Source organism: Oncorhynchus keta, chromosome 2 (genome assembly GCF_023373465.1).
Source record: "Oncorhynchus keta strain PuntledgeMale-10-30-2019 chromosome 2, Oket_V2, whole genome shotgun sequence".
Lineage (NCBI taxonomy): Eukaryota > Metazoa > Chordata > Actinopteri > Salmoniformes > Salmonidae > Oncorhynchus > Oncorhynchus keta.
The window spans coordinates 7,631,321-7,656,587 of NC_068422.1; the positions used below are offsets into that span (position 1 = coordinate 7,631,321).

The 25,267-nt window shown below is 42.5% G+C and overlaps 1 long non-coding RNA gene across 1 annotated transcript; it reads right to left on the reverse strand.

The window, feature by feature from the left end:
• Positions 1-900: 900 nt before the first annotated feature.
• Positions 901-3,653, reverse strand: LOC118377908 (uncharacterized). The gene is made up of 3 exons (XR_004824351.2): positions 3,208-3,653; positions 2,849-2,964; positions 901-2,700 (listed from the first exon to the last, which is right to left on the reverse strand). It is a non-coding gene; the product is annotated as an uncharacterized LOC118377908 (long non-coding RNA).
• Between the last annotated feature and the right edge of the window lie 21,614 nt (positions 3,654-25,267).

Sequence of the window (25,267 nt, forward strand, 5' to 3'; positions counted from 1 at the left end):
AGATACTATCCCAATGCTGTTCTGTTGCACCACTACAAGAGAGATACTACCCTAATACTCTACTGTTGCACTAATACAAGAGAGATACTACCCTAATGCTGTTCTGTTGCACCAATACAAGAGATACTATCCCAATGCTGTTCTGTTGCACCACTACAAGAGAGATAATATCCTAATGCTGTTCTGTTGCACCACTACAAGAGAGATACTACCCTAATACTCCACGGTTGCACCAATACAAGAGATACTATCCCAATGCTGTTCTGTTGCACCACTACAAGAGAGATACTACCCTAATACTCCACTGTTGCACTAATACAAGAGAGATACTACCCTAATACTCCACTGTTGCACCACTACAAGAGAGATACTACCCTAATACTCCACTGTTGCACCAATACAAGAGAGATACTATCCCAATGCTGTTCTGTTGCACCACTACAAGAGAGATACTACCCTAATACTCCACTGTTGCACCACTACAAGAGAGATAATATCCTAATGCTGTTCTTTTGCACCAATACAAGAGATACTACCCTAATGCTGTTCTGTTGCACCACTACAAGAGAGATACTACCCTAATGCTGTTCTGTTGCACCACTACAAGAGATACTACCCTAAAGGAGGAGATATCCTACCAGATCATCCCTGTCATCCAGAAGTCTGGAGGCAATGTCCTGGTCAGATTGTTGGGTGGTCCTTTGCATGGGGTGATGTACGTTTCCCTTTAACAATCAGTCTTCCAGATAGATAACACAGACACAGGAACCTTGGTATAGAACTCTTTAGTAATACAATTAAATTGCAGACAGAGGACCTCAGTAGTCTATAGTAAAGATCTGTGTGGCGAAACAGGAGACCACACTCTTTATACAACCTACCGTCAATCATATCTTAAGATTGATGCATTGGATTAGATACAAAGTGTCTAAGATGAGAAAAACATGTCTAGACTGTGGTTTCTCACTCTACTATCTCAGCCTTGAGGCTGTGTGACTATCAGCAGGTGCAGACAGTTCTCAGCCCAAGAACTAAAGCATTATATCTCCATTATCCAGTACTTTTCCATCATTGCGCATTGCAAGCATACAAAGGTTATCACAGATATACAGTAATCATATGTTGGGGTTTGTTACCTTGTTCCTTGTCAATCATTGGTGAAATTAGCATTATGACAATATCTTTAATTAAATCATTAAAAAACCTTTATTAATGCAATTGCAGACAGAAGTTGACAACAGGAATATAACGCATGTTTCCGAGTAAGTTCTGCATCAAAGAAAAGGTCCCAAATTATTTTATTAAACCCGAAGTCCAGCCCTAGTGATGTCACTGCCTACGTCAAAAACCATGCCTACTCAACACTAAAACTCTTGTTTATATAGCTGTCTAAAAGCTTAGCAGTAAATGTCCAAGTTGATTTATAGTGGAATGTCTGACTAATCTCTTCTCTTACACTCCTCTGCAGAGTTCTGTCTTCACAGTCACACATTTCTCAGACAGTTTCTTCATAAGAGGCAGAGAGCCTAGAAAAGTACTGTGAAACAATATTAAACCTCATAGTAATAGTAACCCTTTCCTTTCTCCCATTTTACAGGCAGTAGTTATTGCCAAAGGTTCAGCCTGTTGAGCTGAGAAAGTATCTGGTAATGGTTGTTGTATCTGAGTGGTTCTATCAATTGTTACAAAACTAAACCCTGAATGTTTCTTCCCTGTAGTTTGATCTATATATGCAGAACCATCAACGAAAATCTCCAAGTCAGAATCAGTCAGGGCAGTGTCAGAGAGGTCAGGCCTAGCCTTAGAGTCAATATTTTTTTCACATTCGTGTGGCGTATCCCCTGTTCTGTCTGTTCTGCCAGGAAGGCAGCAGGATTAACACTATTGGGTTGTGTCAGTAGGGTCTCATAGCCACAAAGCCTTGCAGGAGTTATTTTGGTTCAGGACTGCCATCACACTGTGAGACACATAGAGGGTGGTTTTATGCATTAACAAAAGAGTAGTACTCTTTTCAATCGCATATGCTGTCGCAGCAAGGCTTCTATCACATGGATGCATACCCCTCACTACATTATCCAATCTGGTAGAGTAGTAAGCACAGAGTTTATGCTCTCCACTTGATTTTTGTGTAACAACAACTGAGGCAAACCCCCTTTTTTCAGCTACAAAGATGAATTTATTTGTGTTATAGTCAGGCAACCCAAGGCTGGAGCACTAGCCAGTGCTTTCTTCAAATCTTCAAATGCCTTTATTTAATCTGTCCCAGGTCAGGAATGCAGATGGCCGTCCACTCCACATCTCCCTCAGTGGTACAATCAATGAGTAGTCACAGATCTAGTTTCTACAATAACCACAGCATCCCAAGAATGACAGCAATCCTTTGATGTTTTTAGGTCCTGGGGTGGTGAGTATTGTTTGAATCCTTTCCTTTGATCAACCCTTCTGGTGTTGAGAGATCTGAAGTCCAATGAACAGGACTGTTTATTTCCATAGTTGTAGTTTGTCTTTTGAGACCTTGTGGCCCATCAGAGCAAGCTGAGTAAGAAGATACAGGGTATCAGTCTGACAGGTTTCCATCGAGGGGTAGCATATCAGAAGATCATCCACATATTGTACCAGAGTGCTGCCTCTGGGAAAAGCCAGATGCTTTAGGTCTTCCTTCAATATACGGTTGAAGATGGAGGGGCTGTCACAAAATCCCTGGGGGAGACAATTGTAAGAAAATTGTATCCCCATGGAAGAAAAGGAGAATAAGTTCTTAGTCAACAGAGAACACAGTCGCTTTAGGTGGAACGTTAGAGCGAATCACTGAGGGGTCTGCCACAAGTGGGTGTTCAGAATCCATTACCTGGCTGAGTTGTCTGAAGTCTTGCACCATACGGTACTTCCCAGAAGTTTTCTTAACTTTTATGGTATAGGGGATGCTTGCGTCCCACTTGGCTAAAAGCCAGGGAAAATGCAGCGCTGCAAATTCAAATAAAATGATATAAAAAATCAAACTTTCATGAAATCACATATGTAAGACACTAAATTAAAGCTACACACGTTGTGAATCCAGCCAACATGTCATATTTTAAAAAGGCTTTTTGGGGAAAGCATAAGAAGTTATTATCTGAGGATAGCACAACAGTAAACAAAGAGGGTAGCATATTTCAACCCTGCAGGCGCTACACAAAACACAGAAATAAAATATAAAACATGCCTTACCTTTGACGAGCTTCTTTTGTTGGCACTCCAATATGTTCCATAAACATCACAATTGGTCATTTTGTTCGAATAATTCCGTCCATATATATCCAAAATGTCCAATAATTTGGCAAGTTTGATCCAGAAAAAAACAGCTTCCAAATTGTGCAACGTCACTACAAAATATCTCAAAAGTTCCCTGTAAACTTTGCCAAAACACTTTAAACTACTTTAGTAATACAACTTTAGGTAATTTTAAACGTTAATAATCAATCAAATTGAAGACGCGTCTATCTGTTTTCAATAGAGGATGAGAGGAAACTAACGCTACTTTTCAAGTCTTGCGCAAATCTCAACAGTGTTACCCATGTCCTAGATGGCCGTACTTCTTCATTGCACAAGGGAATAACCTCAACCAAATTCCAAAGACTGGGGACATCCAGTGGAAGCGGTAGGAACTGAACACAAGTGCCTAAGAAATATCGTTTCCCAATGAGAACTCACTGAACAGACAGAGACCTCAAAATAAAAATCTGAACGGTTAGACCTCGGGGTTTTGCCTGGTACATAAGTTTTGTTATACTCACAGACATGATTCAAACAGTTTTAGAAACTTCAGAGTGTCCTCCATCCAAATCAACTAATAATATGCATATCTTATATTCTTGAGTAGCAGGAAGTTGAAATTGGGCACGCTATTTATCCAAAAGTGAAAATGCTGCCCCCTATACCTTAAGAAGTTAACTGGTAAGATTGGCGTGTTAAATAGGCTGAAAGTAGGGAAAATTACAGTTCCATTCTCCAATTCAGAGATTGTTTCTCCAATTCCTTATTCTCCCTCAGGTGACATTGGATACTGTTTCTGTCTTGGACCGTCACAGCCAGGTTTAAGTTTCACCTTTATTGGGCTTGCTGATTTAATCAGACCAATATCATACCTCCGTTTGACCACGGGTAGTCTGGAACTACTGACAGGACATCTTCATCCCTCAGGGTGAGGGGCAGGAGGAGTCGATTCTCTTTGCTGTACTCAACAACCTCTGGGGTGGTGTGTATACACGTATAGTCATTCTCATTATCAATCTTCAGATCACCAGTCTGATTTTTATATAGGTAGCAACTTCCTAAAGCAGGTTGGTTCTCTGATTTTCTCCAGCACTGATCCTTGTGCATTCTCTTTACCATCACTCCCAGATCTTTTGCCTCGTATCCTGGATTCACCTGTAGAGTCACGTGAGGGGCAGAGTTCTTTCCCAAGCGGTACCATTGCCACAGGTCTCTACCGAACTCTTAATAATAATAATAATAATATATGCCACTCTTCTGCTACAGCAACTCCTTCTGGTCCAATGTAGCAGCACTGGAGGATGATGTAAGGTAAGTACTACTCACAAATTCAGTCCAATCCATTTCATCCCCTACCTTGTCATAGTTCATGGTGCAGTGCACAACTGGTAGAAAATTATTCATATCCAACAGATGGTGGATGGACTCAACCAGTCAGCAATGGTATAAAAGTTGAGGAGACTCAACTGGTAACACTTATCCATCTGAGTTTGTACCTCGAAGCTGTCTTGAAGATGTGTCACTAGCAGGTAGTGGTCTTCAGGGTGATGGATGCCAGGTAGTTCAGCAGTTAATTCACCATCTTTAAAAAACAGCTTGGTGTTCAAAAGTGGAAAGGAAATCTCTTCCCAATAGGTTAACATGCGTTGATGGGGAGTTTAGAAAAGGAGCCTTGCTTATTTCTCCTTCCTCCATGTCAATTATCAATGGTTCAGTCCAGTACAATTCTTGTGGAGTTCTCGAGACACCTACAGTTTTTACAGACTGTTTGGTTATAGGTGGAGCCAGGATTTGTCCTGGTGCACCTAAGCAGGAACAGTGGGCTCCAGTGTCAATTAAGAATGGGATAGTTCTTCCATGTATCCGAAGTTTGATTATTGGGTCCTTTTTCCCATTTTCGAACATGTACTGGGGACACTGGAGGAAAGGGGTTGGGCCTCTATATTGCTGATTGTCCGGAAAGTAGGAACTGTTGGTGTTCTGATTTCTTTTGGCTAGACATCTCCTCTTCCCCCTCTCTGTGGTTGATTTCCTCCGAGTCCTCCTTGGTGGCCAGGACCAGGCTGGTAACCTCATTGTGCCTGCTGGAGAGGTCCTCCATAGGTTTGGGGTTACTGTTGATACCCACCTTGTTGTTGGTATCCTCCTCTGTTTCCTCCTCTGAAATGTCCTGTCCCTCTTCGGTTCACTCCAGGTGTTGTAGCCCTTGATATTGAGGCTTTTGTGGAAATTGGTTCCTCATGTGTCCAAATTGTCCACACCCCCAGCATTGCATAGGTGGCATTCTGGGTGATGGTACACCCCATGGTTGTGGGTTCCCATAGGTCTGAGGGGGACATTGTACAAAAGCACTATGGGCTGTGGTTGCGGCGCAGGGCCACTTGGGAGCGCTGTAGGAGCAGGAGTGTTCATCATCACCATGTCAGGTTCACCTCTCTTAGTTTATCATATGGTCTCCTGTTTTCCTCAGAATCGTCATCCTGTAGTTCCCTCAGTTGTTTTCGGTGTTCGCAGATTCATGCCTTAAGTCTTTCCATTGTTCTTCGAGAACATAGTATTATTTTACTTTGTTCTTCCATCATGTCTGGCAGTTCTCACTGGTTTGTATGAGATCTTCTAACTGCCTGTTTCCCAGTCCTCCTGATCCCAGGGTCCAATACTGCCCTTATATGAACTACTGGCCATATGCATAATCTTCCTGTCTTTGTCTTTGCCTGGGTTTCCTAGAGCAGTTGATGAGGACCCGGGGGACCCCAATACCGCAATTTGACAATTACTGAAACTTTTTTCTCCATCTCGTTCTATTCTTTTTTTTCAGTATGTAGACTCTCACCCTCTTCTCCTTCTTCATCTTCTTTCATTAGTTCCCCCTTAATAATTACATTTGTCCAGTAGCTATTAAAGGGTATAAACCTTCTCTCACTTCCACACCTCCTTCTTTATCTTCATAAGGTGGGGGAGATGTAGGGTGAAGGGGCCCACATCCTGGGTCTCTCTTTTTCCCTTGTTCCGCCACACTTTGACCCTTCAACTGTTTCAACTGACTTTGAGCATAAAACGTCTGTCCTTCAGTCTGAATTAGTCCCAATATAGTGGCTGACAGTATGGTAACCTTCTTATTACTCTTCTTCTTACTGCCTTCCCTTGACTATGTCACTTATCACATCACACTTAGTCTTATCAAATGTTCCTTTGACCGGATGTCTGTACTGTTCTTCCTTGTTTGTCCATTTATTCCATTTACCCATTCCAAACACCCAGTCCAGGTCAGGTTTCAAGTAGGGATATTTGCCCTGTAAATATTGTTTAGGACTAATATGTTTCATTGGTGTGGGACCCACTGTCTCTGCACTGCCTTTAGTTGAATCTGTCATGGTGCCCCGTGATTTTGTTTTAATCAGGTTCTACGTAATGCAGACTGAGGGACTTATCTGTATGGTACTGAAGAAAAACCCAGTTCTATCCCCGTATATGGGAAGTAGAACCTAACATAGGTTGATATACCCAACGCAGTTCAATTCTCTCTAACCCCTCTTCTTCTTTAGTTTCACTACATTCATTCACATCATACATAAAACCAGTGTCCTCCCTCAGGTAAGGACACCATACATAAAACCAGTGTCCTCCCTCAGGTAAGAACACCATACATAAAACCAGTGTCCTCCCTCAGGTAAGAACACCATACATAAAACCAGTGTCTTCCCTCAGGTAAGAACACCATACATAAAACCAGTGTCCTCCCTCAGGTAAGAACACCATACATAAAACCAGTGTCCTCCCTCAGGTATGAACACCATACATAAAACCAGTGTCCTCCCTCAGGTATGAACACCATACATAAAACCAGTGTCCTCCCTCAGGTAAGAACACCATACATAAAACCAGTGTCCTCCCTCAGGTATGAACACCATACATAAAACCAGTGTCCTCCCTCAGGTAAGAACACCATACATAAAACCAGTGTCCTCCCTCAGGTAAGAACACCATACATAAAACCAGTGTCTTCCCTCAGGTAAGAACACCATACATAAAACCAGTGTCTTCCCTCAGGTAAGAACACCATACATAAAACCAGTGTCCTCCCTCAGGTAAGAACACCATACATAAAACCAGTGTCCTCCCTCAGGTAAGAACACCATACATAAAACCAGTGTCCTCCCTCAGGTAAGAACACCATACATAAAACCAGTGTCCCGCCTCAGGTAAGAACACCATACATAAAACCAGTGTCCCCCTCAGGTAAGAACACCATACATAAAACCAGTGTCCTCCCTCGGGTAAGGACACCATACATAAAACCAGTGTCCTCCCTCAGGTAAGAACACCATACATAAAACCAGTGTCCTCCCTCAGGTATGAACACCATACATAAAACCAGTGTCCTCCCTCAGGTAAGAACACCATACATAAAACCAGTGTCCTCCCTCAGGTAAGAACACCATACATAAAACCAGTGTCCTCCCTCAGGTATGAACACCATACATAAAACCAGTGTCCTCCCTCAGGTAAGAACACCATACATAAAACCAGTGTCCTCCCTCAGGTAAGAACACCAGACATAAAACCAGTGTCCTCCCTCAGGTAAGAACACCAGACATAAAACCAGTGTCTTCCCTCAGGTAAGAACACCATACATAAAACCAGTGTCCTCCCTCAGGTAAGAACACCATACATAAAACCAGTGTCCTCCCTCAGGTAAGAACACCATACATAAAACCAGTGTCTTCCCTCAGGTAAGAACACCATACATAAAACCAGTGTCCTCCCTCAGGTAAGAACACCATACATAAAACCAGTGTCCTCCCTCAGGTAAGAACACCATACATAAAACCAGTGTCCTCCCTCAGGTAAGAACACCATACATAAAACCAGTGTCCTCCCTCAGGTAAGAACACCATACATAAAACCAGTGTCCTCCCTCAGGTAAGAACACCATACATAAAACCAGTGTCCTCCCTCAGGTAAGAACACCATACATAAAACCAGTGTCCTCCCTCAGGTAAGAACACCATACATAAAACCAGTGTCCTCCCTCAGGTAAGAACACCATACATAAAACCAGTGTCCTCCCTCAGGTAAGAACACCATACATAAAACCAGTGTCCTCCCTCAGGTAAGAACACCATACATAAAACCAGTGTCCTCCCTCAGGTAAGAACACCATACATAAAACCAGTGTCCTCCCTCAGGTAAGAACACCATACATAAAACCAGTGTCCTCCCTCAGGTAAGAACACCAGACATAAAACCAGTGTCCTCCCTCAGGTAAGAACACCATACATAAAACCAGTGTCCCCCTCAGGTAAGAACACCATACATAAAACCAGTGTCCCCCTCAGGTAAGAACACCATACATAAAACCAGTGTCCTCCCTCAGGTAAGGACACCATACATAAAACCAGTGTCCTCCCTCAGGTAAGAACACCATGCATAAAACCAGTGTCTTCCCTCAGGTAAGAACACCATACATAAAACCAGTGTCCTCCCTCAGGTATGAACACCATACATAAAATCAGTGTCTTCCCTCAGGTAAGAACACCATACATAAAACCAGTGTCTTCCCTCAGGTATGAACACCATACATAAAACCAGTGTCTTCCCTCAGGTAAGAACACCATACATAAAACCAGTGTCTTCCCTCAGGTAAGAACACCATACATAAAACCAGTGTCTTCCCTCAGGTAAGAACACCATACATAAAACCAGTGTCTTCCCTCAGGTAAGAACACCATACATAAAACCAGTGTCTTCCCTCAGGTAAGAACACCATACATAAAACCAGTGTCTTCCCTCAGGTAAGAACACCATACATAAAACCAGTGTCCTCCCTCAGGTAAGAACACCATACATAAAACCAGTGTCTTCCCTCAGGTAAGAACACCAGACATAAAACCAGTGTCTTCCCTCAGGTAAGAACACCATACAGAACACCATACATAAAACCAGTGTCCTCCCTCAGGTAAGGACACCATACATAAAACCAGTGTCTTCCCTCAGGTAAGAACACCATACATAAAACCAGTGTCTTCCCTCAGGTAAGAACACCATACATAAAACCAGTGTCCTCCCTCAGGTAAGAACACCATACATAAAACCAGTGTCCTCCTCAGGTAAGAACACCATACATAAAACCAGTGTCTTCCTCAGGTAAGAACACCATACATAAAACCAGTGTCCTCCCTCAGGTAAGAACACCATACATAAAACCAGTGTCTTCCCTCAGGTAAGAACACCATACATAAAACCAGTGTCCTCCCTCAGGTAAGAACACCATACATAAAACCAGTGTCTTCCCTCAGGTAAGAACACCATACATAAAACCAGTGTCCTCCCTCAGGTAAGAACACCATACATAAAACCAGTGTCCTCCCTCAGGTAAGAACACCATACATAAAACCAGTGTCCTCCCTCAGGTAAGAACACCATACATAAAACCAGTGTCTTCCCTCAGGTAAGAACACCATACATAAAACCAGTGTCCTCCCTCAGGTAAGAACACCATACATAAAACCAGTGTCTTCCCTCAGGTAAGAACACCATACATAAAACCAGTGTCCTCCCTCAGGTAAGAACACCATACATAAAACCAGTGTCCTCCCTCAGGTAAGAACACCATACATAAAACCAGTGTCTTCCCTCAGGTAAGAACACCATACATAAAACCAGTGTCCTCCCTCAGGTAAGAACACCATACATAAAACCAGTGTCTTCCCTCAGGTAAGAACACCATACATAAAACCAGTGTCTTCCCTCAGGTAAGAACACCATACATAAAACCAGTGTCCTCCCTCAGGTAAGAACACCATACATAAAACCAGTGTCCTCCCTCAGGTAAGAACACCATACATAAAACCAGTGTCTTCCCTCAGGTAAGAACACCATACATAAAACCAGTGTCTTCCCTCAGGTAAGAACACCATACATAAAACCAGTGTCTTCCCTCAGGTAAGAACACCATACATAAAACCAGTGTCCTCCCTCAGGTAAGAACACCATACATAAAACCAGTGTCTTCCCTCAGGTAAGAACACCATACATAAAACCAGTGTCCTCCCTCAGGTAAGAACACCATACATAAAACCAGTGTCTTCCCTCAGGTAAGAACACCATACATAAAACCAGTGTCTTCCCTCAGGTAAGAACACCATACATAAAACCAGTGTCTTCCCTCAGGTAAGAACACCATACATAAAACCAGTGTCTTCCCTCAGGTAAGAACACCATACATAAAACCAGTGTCTTCCCTCAGGTAAGAACACCATACATAAAACCAGTGTCTTCCCTCAGGTAAGAACACCATACATAAAACCAGTGTCCTCCCTCAGGTAAGAACACCAGACATAAAACCAGCTTCTTCCCTCAGGTAAGAACACCAGACATAAAACCAGTGTCTTCCCTCAGGTAAGAACACCAGACATAAAACCAGTGTCCTCCCTCAGGTAAGAACACCATACATAAAACCAGTGTCCTCCCTCAGGTAAGAACACCATACATAAAACCAGTGTCCTCCCTCAGGTAAGAACACCATACATCAAACCAGTGTCTTCCCTCAGGTAAGAACACCATACATAAAACCAGTGTCTTCCCTCAGGTAAGAACACCATACATAAAACCAGTGTCCTCTCTCAGGTAAGAACACCATACATAAAACCAGTGTCCTCCCTCAGGTAAGAACACCATACATAAAACCAGTGTCTTCCCTCAGGTAAGAACACCAGACATAAAACCAGTGTCCTCCCTCAGGTAAGAACACCATACATAAAACCAGTGTCCTCCCTCAGGTAAGAACACCATACATAAAACCAGTGTCTTCCCTCAGGTAAGAACACCATACATAAAACCAGTGTCCTCTCTCAGGTAAGAACACCATACATAAACCAGTGTCTTCCCTCAGGTAAGAACACCAGACATAAAACCAGTGTCCTCCCTCAGGTAAGAACACCATACATAAAACCAGTGTCCTCCCTCAGGTAAGAACACCATACATAAAACCAGTGTCCTCCCTCAGGTAAGAACACCATACATAAACCAGTGTCTTCCCTCAGGTAAGAACACCAGACATAAAACCAGTGTCCTCCCTCAGGTAAGAACACCAGACATAAACCAGTGTCTTCCCTCAGGTAAGAACACCATACATAAAGCCAGTGTCCTCCCTCAGGTAAGAACACCAGACATAAAACCAGTGTCCTCCCTCAGGTATGAACACCATACATAAACCAGTGTCTTCCCTCAGGTAAGAACACCAGACATAAAACCAGTGTCCTCCCTCAGGTAAGAACACCATACATAAAACCAGTGTCCTCCCTCAGGTAAGGACACCATACATAAAACCAGTGTCTTCCCTCAGGTAAGAACACCATACATAAAACCAGTGTCCTCCCTCAGGTAAGAACACCATACATAAAACCAGTGTCCTCCCTCAGGTAAGAACACCATACATAAAACCAGTGTCTTCCCTCAGGTAAGAACACCATACATAAAACCAGTGTCCTCCCTCAGGTAAGAACACCATACATAAAACCAGTGTCCTGCCTCAGGTAAGAACACCATACATAAAACCAGTGTCCTGCCTCAGGTAAGAACACCATACATAAAACCAGTGTCCTCCCTCAGGTAAGAACACCATACATAAAACCAGTGTCTTCCCTCAGGTAAGAACACCATACATAAAACCAGTGTCTTCCCTCAGGTAAGAACACCATACATAAAACCAGTGTCTTCCCTCAGGTAAGAACACCATACATAAAACCAGTGTCCTCCCTCAGGTAAGAACACCATACATAAAACCAGTGTCTTCCCTCAGGTAAGAACACCAGACATAAAACCAGTGTCCTCCCTCAGGTATGAACACCATACATAAACCAGTGTCCTCCCTCAGGTAAGAACACCAGACATAAAACCAGTGTCCTCCCTCAGGTAAGAACACCATACATAAAACCAGTGTCCTCCCTCAGGTAAGAACACCATACATAAAACCAGTGTCTTCCCTCAGGTAAGAACACCATACATAAAACCAGTGTCCTCTCTCAGGTAAGAACACCATACATAAACCAGTGTCTTCCCTCAGGTAAGAACACCAGACATAAAACCAGTGTCCTCCCTCAGGTAAGAACACCATACATAAAACCAGTGTCCTCCCTCAGGTAAGAACACCATACATAAAACCAGTGTCCTCCCTCAGGTAAGAACACCATACATAAACCAGTGTCTTCCCTCAGGTAAGAACACCAGACATAAAACCAGTGTCCTCCCTCAGGTAAGAACACCATACATAAACCAGTGTCTTCCCTCAGGTAAGAACACCATACATAAAGCCAGTGTCCTCCCTCAGGTAAGAACACCAGACATAAAACCAGTGTCCTCCCTCAGGTATGAACACCATACATAAACCAGTGTCTTCCCTCAGGTAAGAACACCAGACATAAAACCAGTGTCTTCCCTCAGGTAAGAACACCATACATAAAACCAGTGTCTTCCCTCAGGTAAGAACACCATACATAAAACCAGTGTCCTCCCTCAGGTAAGAACACCATACATAAAACCAGTGTCTTCCCTCAGGCAAGAACACCATACATAAAACCAGTGTCCTCCCTCAGGTAAGAACACCATACATAAAACCAGTGTCTTCCCTCAGGTAAGAACACCATACATAAAACCAGTGTCCTCCCTCAGGTAAGAACACCAGACATAAAGCCAGTGTCCTCCCTCAGGTAAGGACATCATGCACATATAACACTTTCAATCACTTGTCACCCAGTACCTCAGTACTGACTTGGTTCATCCTAATCTATAACCAAGTTCTTCACACAAGGTTCCATCAGACAATCAGGAATTTCTAACTATTACACTTGGAATTCTGTGTCATTTGTCACATATCGTATACGGGCTTGTACATAAATGTAGGTATCGACTGTTCCTGTAATTATCAACCCCATGAGTAAGGTGCCATTTACATACTGGAATGAGTCATCAACCACACAGTGTTTTTTCTAATTTCAGACTTTTGTTTTAACAGGTGTCTGCTTACCTTATAATTTGATGCGCTGCACAGTGGGATGAAAATCATACTGATGCAGTGATCACTCACTCCTGGCAAGCTCGCCAAATGCTGGGTGGTCCTTTGCATGGAGTGATGTACGTTTCCCTTTAACAATCAGTCTTCCAGATAGATGACACAGACACAGGAACCTTGGTATAGAACTCTTTAGTAATACAATTAAATTGCAGACAGAGTACCTCAGTACAGAGTACCATACAGAGGACCTCAGTAGTCTATAGTAAAGATCTGTGTGGCGAAACAGGAGACCACACTCTTTATACAACCTACCGTCAATCATATCTTAAGATTGTTGCATTGGATTAGATACAAAGTATCTAAGATGAGAAAAACATGTCTAGACTGTGGTTTCTCACTCTACTATCTCGGCCTTGAGTCTGTGTGACTATCAGCAGGTGCAGACAGTTCTCAGCCCAAGAACTAAAGCATTATATCTCCATTATCCAGTACTTTTCCATCATTGCGCATTGCAAGCATACAAAGGTTATCACAGATATACAGTAATCATGGCATTGGTGTAGTCCCACAACTGAGCCCCAGGGTAACGCCCAACAAGATCACTTATCACCCAGATCCTGGTCAACAAGGACAGGGTCGCAGAATCCAAGTATGGTCCATATCTGTTTCACAAATCCAGGTATGGTCCATATCTGTTTCACAAATCCAGGTATGGTCCATATCTGTTTCACAAATCCAGGTATGGTCCATATCTGTTCCACAAATCCAGGTATGGTCCATATCTGTTCCACAAATCCAGGTATGGTCCATATCTGTTACACAAATCCAGGTATGGTCCATATCTGTTACACAAATCCAGGTATGGTCCATATCTGTTCCACAAATCCAGGTATGGTCCATATCTGTTCCACAAATCCAGGTATGGTCCATATCCGTTTCACAAATCCAGGTATGGTCTATATCTGTTCCACAAATCCAGGTATGGTCTATATCTGTTCCACAAATCCAGGTATGGTCTATATCTGTTCCACAAATCCAGGTATGGTCTATATCTGTTCCACAAATCCAGGTATGGTCTATATCTGTTTCACAAATCCAGGTATGGTCCATATCTGTTTCACAAATCCAGGTATGGTCTATATCTGTTTCACAAATCCAGGTATAGTCCATATCTGTTCCAAAAATCCAGGTTTGGTCCATATCCATTTCACAAATCCAGGTATGGTCTATATCTGTTCCACAAATCCAGGTATGGTCCATATCTGTTTCACAAATCCAGGTATGGTCCATATCTGTTTCACAAATCCCGGTATGGTCCATATCTGTTCAAAAAATCCAGGTATGGTCTATATCTGTTTCACAAATCCAGGTATGGTCTATATCTGTTCCACAAATCCAGGTATGGTCCATATCTGTTTCACAAATCCAGGTATGGTCCATATCTGTTCCACAAATCCAGGTATGGTCCATATCTGTTCCACAAATCCAGGTATGGTCCATATCTGTTACACAAATCCAGGTATGGTCCATATCTGTTACACAAATCCAGGTATGGTCCATATCTGTTACACAAATCCAGGTATGGTCCATATCTGTTACACAAATCCAGGTATGGTCCATATCTGTTACACAAATCCAGGTATGGTCCATATCTGTTACACAAATCCAGGTATGGTCTATATCTGTTTCACAAATCCAGGTATGGTCCATATCTGTTACACAAATCCAGGTATGGTCCATATCTGTTCCACAAATCCAGGTATGGTCCGTATCTGTTACACAAATCCAGGTATGGTCTATATCTGTTTCACCAATCCAGGTATGGTCCATATCTTTTCAAAAAATCCAGGTGTGGTCTATATCTGTTCCACAAATCCAGGTATGGTCCATATCTGTTCCACAAATCCAGGTATGGTCCATATCTGTTCCACAAATCCAGGTATGGTCCATATCTGTTCCACAAATCCAGGTATGGTCCATATCTGTTACACAAATCCAGGTATGGTCTATATCTGTTTCACAAATCCAGGTATGGTCCATATCTGTTCCAAAAATCCAGGTATGGTCTATATCTGTTCCACAAATCCAGGTATGGTCCATATCTGTTCAAAAAATCCAGGTGTGGTCTATATCTGTTCCACAAATCCAGGTATGGTCCATATCTGTTCCACAAATCCAGGTATGGTCCATATCTGTTTCACAAATCCCGGTATGGTCCATATCTGTTCAAAAAATCCAGGTGTGGTCTATATCTGTTCCACAAATCCAGGTATGGTCCATATCTGTTACACAAATCCAGGTGTGGTCTATATCTGTTCCACAAATCCAGGTATGGTCCATATCTGTTCCACAAATCCAGGTATGGTCTATATCTGTTTCACAAATCCAGGTATGGTCCATATCTGTTTCACAAATCCAGGTATGGTCCATATCTGTTTCACAAATCCAGGTATGGTCCATATCTGTTTCACAAATCCAGGTATGGTCCATATCTGTTTCACAAATCCAGGTATGGTCCATATCTGTTCCACAAATCCAGGTATGGTCCATATCCGTTTCACAAATCCAGGTATGGTCTATATCTGTTTCACAAATCCAGGTATGGTCCATATCTGTTCCACAAATCCAGGTATGGTCCATATCTGTTCCACAAATCCAGGTATGGTCCATATCTGTTACACAAATACAGGTATGGTCTATATCTGTTTCACAAATCCAGGTATGGTCCATATCTGTTCAAAAAATCCAGGTGTGGTCCATATCTGTTTCACAAATCCAGGTATGGTCCATATCTGTTTCACAAATCCAGGTATGGTCCATATCTGTTTCACAAATCCAGGTATGGTCCATATCTGTTTCACAAATCCAGGTATGGTCCATATCTGTTTCACAAATCCAGGTATGGTCCATATCTGTTTCACAAATCCAGGTATGGTCCATATCTGTTCCACAAATCCAGGTATGGTCCATATCCGTTTCACAAATCCAGGTATGGTCTATATCTGTTCCACAAATCCAGGTATGGTCCATATCTGTTCCACAAATCCAGGTATGGTCCATATCTGTTCCACAAATCCAGGTATGGTCCATATCTGTTTCACAAATCAAGGTATGGTCCATATCTGTTCCACAAATCGAGGTATGGTCCATATCTGTTCCACAAATCCAGGTATGGTCCATATCTGTTTCACAAATCAAGGTATGGTCCATATCTGTTTCACAAATCCAGGTATGGTCCATATCTGTTCCACAAATCCAGGTATGGTCCATATCCGTTTCACAAATCCAGGTATGGTCTATATCTGTTTCACAAATCCAGGTATGGTCTATATCTGTTTCACAAATCCAGGTATGGTCCATATCTGTTACACAAATCCAGGTATGGTCCATATCCGTTTCACAAATCCAGGTATGGTCTATATCTGTTTCACAAATCCAGGTATGGTCCATATCTGTTAAAAAAATCCAGGTGTGGTCTATATCTGTTCCACAAATCCAGGTATGGTCCATATCTGTTTCACAAATCCAGGTATGGTCCATATCTGTTCCACAAATCCAGGTATGGTCCATATCCGTTTCACAAATCCAGGTATGGTCCATATCTGTTCCACAAATCCAGGTATGGTCCATATCTGTTCCACAAATCCAGGTATGGTCCATATCCGTTTCACAAATCAAGGTATGGTCCATATCTGTTCCACAAATCCAGGTATGGTCCATATCTGTTTCACAAATCCAGGTATGGTCCATATCTGTTTCACAAATCCAGGTATGGTCCATATCTGTTCCACAAATCCAGGTATGGTCCATATCCGTTTCACAAATCCAGGTATGGTCCATATCTGTTAAAAAAATCCAGGTGTGGTCTATATCTGTTCCACAAATCCAGGTATGGTCCATATCTGTTTCACAAATCCAGGTATGGTCCATATCTGTTCCACAAATCCAGGTATGGTCCATATCCGTTTCACAAATCCAGGTATGGTCTATATCTGTTCCACAAATCCAGGTATGGTCCATATCTGTTCCACAAATCCAGGTATGGTCCATATCCGTTTCACAAATCAAGGTATGGTCCATATCTGTTTCACAAATCCAGGTATGGTCCATATCTGTTTCACAAATCCAGGTATGGTCCATATCTGTTTCACAAATCCAGGTATGGTCCATATCTGTTCCACAAATCCAGGTATGGTCCATATCCGTTTCACAAATCCAGGTATGGTCCATATCTGTTCCACAAATCCAGGTATGGTCCATATCTGTTTCACAAATCCAGGTATGGTCCATATCTGTTTCACAAATCCAGGTATGGTCCATATCCGTTTCACAAATCCAGGTATGGTCTATATCTGTTCCACAAATCCAGGTATGGTCCATATCTGTTCCACAAATCCAGGTATGGTCCATATCCGTTTCACAAATCAAGGTATGGTCCATATCTGTTTCACAAATCCAGGTATGGTCCATATCTGTTTCACAAATCCAGGTATGGTCCATATCTGTTTCACAAATCCAGGTATGGTCCATATCTGTTTCACAAATCCAGGTATGGTCCATATCTGTTCCACAAATCCAGGTATGGTCCATATCCGTTTCACAAATCCAGGTATGGTCCATATCTGTTCCACAAATCCAGGTATGGTCCATATCTGTTTCACAAATCCAGGTATGGTCCATATCTGTTTCACAAATCCAGGTATGGTCCATATCTGTTTCACAAATCAAGGTATGGTCCATATCTGTTTCACAAATCAAGGTATGGTCCATATCTGTTTCACAAATCAAGGTATGGTCCATATCTGTTACACAAATCCAGGTATGGTCCATATCTGTTACACAAATCCAGGTATGGTCCATATCTTGTTTGAAGACAAACAATGTATACGAAATGCTTCAGTCTGGTTTTAGACCCCATCATAGCACTGAGACGGCACTTGTGAAGGTGGTAAATGACATTTTAATGGCATCGGACCGAGGCTCTGCATCTGTCCTCGTGCTCCTAGACCTTAGTGCTGCTTTTGATACCATCGATCACCACATTCTTTTGGAGAGATTGGAAACCCAAATTGGTCTACACGGACAAGTTCTGGCCTGGTTTAGATCTTATCTGTCGGAAAGATATCAGTTTGTCTCTGTGAATGGTTTGTCCTCTGACAAATCAACTGTACATTTCGGTGTTCCTCAAGGTTCTGTTTTAGGACCACTATTGTTTTCACTATATATTTTACCTCTTGGGGATGTTATTCGAAAACATAATGTAAACTTTCACTGCTATGCGGATGACACACAGCTGTACATTTCAATGAAACATGGTGAAGCCCCAAAATTGCCCTCGCTAGAAGCATGTGTTTCAGACATAAGGAAGTGGATGGCTGCAAACTTTCTACTATTAAACTCGGACAAAACAGAGATGCTTGTTCTAGGTCCCAAGAAACAAAGAGATCTTCTGTTGAATCTGACAATTAATCTTAATGGTTGTACAGTCGTCTCAAATAAAACTGTGAAGGACCTCGGCGTTACTCTGGACCCTGATCTCTCTTTTGAAGAACATATCAAGACCATTTCGAGGACAGCTTTTTTCCATCTACGTAACATTGCAAAAATCAGAAACTTTCTGTCCAAAAATGATGCAGAAAAATTAATCCATGCTTTTGTCACTTCTAGGTTAGACTACTGCAATGCTCTATTTTCCGGCTACCCGGATAAAGCACTAAATAAACTTCAGTTAGTGCTAAATACGGCTGCTAGAATCCTGACTAGAACCAAAAAATTTGATCATATTACTCCAGTGCTAGCCTCTCTACACTGGCTTCCTGTCAAAGCAAGGGCTGATTTCAAGGTTTTACTGCTAACCTACAAAGCATTACATGGGCTTGCTCCTACCTACCTCTCTGATTTGGTCCTGCCGTACATACCTACACGTACGCTACGGTCACAAGACGCAGGCCTCCTAATTGTCCCTAGAATTTCTAAGCAAACAGCTGGAGGCAGGGCTTTCTCCTATAGAGCTCCATTTTTATGGAACGGTCTGCCTACCCATGTCAGAGACGCAAACTCGGTCTCAACCTTTAAGTCTTTACTGAAGACTCATCTCTTCAGTGGGTCATATGATTGAGTGTAGTCTGGCCCAGGAGTGGGAAGGTGAACGGAAAGGCTCTGGAGCAACGAACCGCCCTTGCTGTCTCTGCCTGGCCGGTTCCCCTCTTTCCACTGGGATTCTCTGCCTCTAACCCTGTTACGGGGGCTGAGTCACTGGCTTGCTGGGGCTCTCTCGTGCCGTCCCTGGGGGGGTGCGTCACCTGGGTGGGTTGATTCACTGTTGTGGTCGGCCTGTCTGGGTTGCCCCCCTTGGGTTGTACCGTGGCGGAGATCTTTGTGGGCTATACTCGGCCTTGTCTCAGGATGGTAAGTTGGTGGTTGAAGATATCCCTCTAGTGGTGTGGGGGATGTGCTTTGGCAAAGTGGGTGGGGTTATATCCTTCCTGTTTGGCCCTGTCCGGGGTGTCCTCGGATGGGGCCACAGTGTCTCCTGACCCCTCCTGTCTCAGCCTCCAGTATTTATGCTGCAGTAGTTTATGTGTCGGGGGCTAGGGTCAGTTTGTTATATCTGGAGTACTTCTCCTGTCCTATTCGGTGTCCTGTGTGAATCTAAGTGTGCGTTCTCTAATTCTCTCCTTCTCTCTTTCTTTCTCTCTCTCGGAGGACCTGAGCCCTAGGACCATGTCCCAGGACTACCTGACATGAGGACTCCTTGCTGTCCCCTGTCCACCTGGCCATGCTCCTGCTCCAGTTTCAACTGACCTGAGCCCTAGGACCGTGCCCCAGGACTACCTGACATGAAGGCTCCTTGCTGTCCCCAGTCCACCTGACTGTGCTGCTGCTCCAGTTTCAACTGTTCTGCCTTATTATTATTCGACCATGCTGGTCATTTATGAACATTTGAACATCTTGGTCATGTTCTGTTATAATCTCTACCCGGCACAGCCAGAAGAGGACTGGCCACCCCACATAGCCCGGTTCCTCTCTAGGTTTCTTCCTAGGTTTTGGCCTTTCTAGGGAGTTTTTCCTAGCCACCGTGCTTTTACACCTGCATTGTTTGCTGTTTGGGGTTTTAGGCTGGGTTTCTGTACAGCACTTTGAGATATCAGCTGATGTACGAAGGGCTATATAAATAAATTTGATTTGATTTGATCTGTTACACAAATCCAGGTATGGTCCATATCTGTTACACAAATCCAGGTATGGTCCATATCTGTTCCAAAAATCCAGGTATGCTTCATATCCGTTTCACAAATCCAGGTATGGTCCATATCTGTTTCTCAAATCCAGGTATGGTCCATATCTGTTTCTCAAATCCAGGTATGGTCCATATCTGTTCCACAAATCCAGGTATGGTCTATATCTGTTTCACAAATCCAGGTATGGTCCATATCTGTTACACAAATTCAGGTGTGGTCCATATCTGTTCAAAAAAATCCAGGTGTGGTCTATAACTGTTCCACAAATCCAGGTATGGTTCATATCTGTTTCACAAATCCAGGTATGGTCCATATCTGTTTCTCAAATCCAGGTATGGTCCATATCTGTTTCTCAAATCCAGGTATGGTCCATATCTGTTCCACAAATCCAGGTATGGTCTATATCTGTTTCACAAATCCAGGTATGGTCCATATCTGTTACACAAATTCAGGTGTGGTCCATATCTGTTCAAAAAATCCAGGTGTGGTCTATAACTGTTCCACAAATCCAGGTATGGTCCATATCTGTTCCACAAATCCAGGTATGGTCCATATCCGTTTCACAAATCCAGGTATGGTCTATATCTGTTTCACAAATCCAGGTATGGTCCATATCTGTTACACAAATCCAGGTATGGTCCATATCCGTTTCACAAATCCAGGTATGGTCTATATCTGTTTCACAAATCCAGGTATGGTCCATATCTGTTCCACAAATCCAGGTATGGCCCATATCTGTTCCACAAATCCAGGTATGGTCCATATCCGTTTCACAAATCCAGGTATGGTCTATATCTGTTTCACAAATCCAGGTATGGTCCATATCTGTTCCAAAAATCCAGGTATGCTTCATATCCGTTTCACAAATCCAGGCATGGTCTATATCTGTTTCACAAATCCAGGTATGGTCCATATCCGTTTCACAAATCCAGGTATGGTCTATATCTGTTTCACAAATCCAGGTATGGTCCATATCTGTTCCACAAATCCAGGTATGGCCCATATCTGTTCCACAAATCCAGGTATGGTCCATATCTGTTCCACAAATCCAGGTATGGTCCATATCTGTTACACAAATCCAGGTATGGTCTATATCTGTTCCGCAAATCCAGGTATGGTTCATATCTGTTTCACAAATCCAGGCATGGTCTATATCTGTTCCACAAATCCAGGTATGGTCCATATCTGTTCCACAAATCCAGGTATGGTCCATATCTGTTCCACAAATCCAGGTATGGTCCATATCTGTTCCACAAATCCAGGTATGGTCCATATCTGTTCCACAAATCCAGGTATGGTCCATATCCGTTTCACAAATCAAGGTATGGTCCATATCTGTTTCACAAATCCAGGTATGGTCCATATCTGTTTCACAAATCCAGGTATGGTCCATATCTGTTACACAAATCCAGGTATGGTCCATATCTGTTACACAAATCCAGGTATGGTCCATATCTGTTACACAAATCCAGGTATGCTTCATATCCGTTTCACAAATCCAGGCATGGTCTATATCTGTTCCACAAATCCAGGTATGGTCCATATCTGTTCCACAAATCCAGGTATGGTCCATATCTGTTCCACAAATCCAGGTATGGTCCATATCTGTTTCACAAATCCAGGTATGGTCCATATCTGTTCCACAAATCCAGGTATGGTCCATATCTGTTCCACAAATCCAGGTATGGTCCATATCTGTTACACAAATCCAGGTATGGTCTATATCTGTTCCACAAATCCAGGTATGGTCCATATCTGTTCCACAAATCCAGGTATGGTCCATATCTGTTCCACAAATCCAGGTATGGTCCATATCTGTTCCACAAATCCAGGTATGGTCCATATCTGTTCCACAAATCCAGGTATGGTCCGTATCTGTTACACAAATCCAGGTATGGTCTATATCTGTTTCACAAATCCAGGTATGGTCTATATCTGTTTCACAAATCCAGGTATGGTCCATATCTGTTCAAAAATCCAGGTGTGGTCTATATCTGTTCCACAAATCCAGGTATGGTCCATATCTGTTTCACAAATCCAGGTATGGTCCATATCTGTTCCACAAATCCAGGTATGGTCCATATCTGTTCCACAAATCCAGGTATGGTCCATATCTGTTTCACAAATCCAGGTATGGTCTATATCTGTTCCACAAATCCAGGTATGGTCCATATCTGTTCCACAAATCCAGGTATGGTCCATATCTGTTCCACAAATCCAGGTATGGTCCATATCTGTTTCACAAATCCAGGTATGGTCTATATCTGTTTCACAAATCCAGGTATGGTCCATATCTGTTACACAAATCCAGGTATGGTCTATATCTGTTTCACAAATCCAGGTATGGTCCATATCTGTTACACAAATCCAGGTATGGTCCATATCTGTTACACAAATCCAGGTATGCTTCATATCCGTTTCACAAATCCAGGCATGGTCTATATCTGTTCCACAAATCCAGGTATGGTCCATATCTGTTCCACAAATCCAGGTATGGTCCATAACTGTTCCACAAATCCAGGTATGGTCCATATCTGTTTCACAAATCCAGGTATGGTCCATATCTGTTTCACAAATCCAGGTATGGTCCATATCTGTTTCACAAATCCAGGTATGGTCCATATCTGTTTCACAAATCCAGGTATGGTCCATATCTGTTCCACAAATCCAGGTATGGTCCATATCTGTTCCACAAATCCAGGTATGGCCCATATATGTTCCACAAATCCAGGTATGGTCCATATCCGTTTCACAAATCCAGGTATGGTCTATATCTGTTTCACAAATCCAGGTATGGTCCATATCTGTTAAAAAAATCCAGGTGTGGTCTATATCTGTTCCACAAATCCAGGTATGGTCCATATCTGTTTCACAAATCCAGGTATGGTCCATATCTGTTCCACAAATCCAGGTATGGTCCATATCTGTTCCACAAATCCAGGTATGGTCCATATCTGTTACACAAATCCAGGTATGGTCTATATCTGTTTCACAAATCCAGGTATGGTCCATATCTGTTCCACAAATCCAGGTATGGTCCATATCTGTTCCACAAATCCAGGTATGGTCCATATCTGTTCCACAAATCCAGGTATGGTCTATATCTGTTTCACAAATCCAGGTATGGTCCATATCTGTTCAAAAAATCCAGGTGTGGTCTATATCTGTTCCACAAATCCAGGTATGGTCCATATCTGTTTCACAAATCAAGGTATGGTCCATATCTGTTTCACAAATCAAGGTATGGTCCATATCTGTTTCACAAATCAAGGTATGGTCCATATCTGTTTCACAAATCAAGGTATGGTCCATATCTGTTACACAAATCCAGGTATGGTCCATATCTGTTTCACAAATCCAGGTATGGTCCATATCTGTTTCACAAATCCAGGTATGGTCCATATCTGTTTCACAAATCCAGGTATGGTCCATATCTGTTTCACAAATCCAGGTATGGTCCATATCTGTTCCACAAATCCAGGTATGCTTCATATCCGTTTCACAAATCCAGGCATGGTCTATATCTGTTCCACAAATCCAGGTATGGTCCATATCTGTTCCACAAATCCAGGTATGGTCCATATTTGTTACACAAATCCAGGTATGGTCTATATCTGTTCCACAAATCCAGGTATGGTTCATATCTGTTTCACAAATCCAGGTATGGTCCATATCTGTTTCTCAAATCCAGGTATGGTCCATATCTGTTTCTCAAATCCAGGTATGGTCCATATCTGTTCCACAAATCCAGCTATGGTCTATATCTGTTTCACAAATCCAGGTATGGTCCATATCTGTTACACAAATTCAGGTGTGGTCCATATCTGTTCAAAAAAATCCAGGTGTGGTCTATAACTGTTCCACAAATCCAGGTATGGTCCATATCTGTTTCACAAATCCAGGTATGGTCCATATCTGTTCCACAAATCCAGGTATGGTCCATATCTGTTCCACAAATCCAGGTATGGTCCATATCCGTTTCACAAATCCAGGTATGGTCTATATCTGTTTCACAAATCCAGGTATGGTCCATATCTGTTCCACAAATCCAGGTATGGTCCATATCTGTTCAAAAAATCCAGGTGTGGTCTATATCTGTTCCACAAATCCAGGTATGGTCCATATCTGTTTCACAAATCAGGTATGGTCCATATCTGTTTCACAAATCAAGGTATGGTCCATATCTGTTTCACAAATCAAGGTATGGTCCATATCTGTTTCACAAATCAAGGTATGGTCCATATCTGTTTCACAAATCCAGGTATGGTCCATATCTGTTACACAAATCCAGGTATGGTCCATATCTGTTACACAAATCCAGGTATGGTCCATATCTGTTACACAAATCCAGGTATGGTCCATATCTGTTCCAAAAAAATCCAGGTATGCTTCATATCCGTTTCACAAATCCAGGTATGGTCCATATCTGTTCAAAAAATCCAGGTGTGGTCTATATCTGTTCCACAAATCCAGGTATGGTCCATATCTGTTTCACAAATCCAGGTATGGTCCATATCTGTTTCACAAATCCAGGTATGGTCCATATCTGTTCCACAAATCCAGGTATGGTCCACATCCGTTTCACAAATCCAGGTATGGTCCATATCCGTTTCACAAATCCAGGTATGGTCTATATCTGTTTCACAAATCCAGGTATGGTCCATATCTGTTCAAAAAATCCAGGTGTGGTCTATAACTGTTCCACAAATCCAGGTATGGTCCATATCTGTTTCACAAATCCAGGTATGGTCCATATCTG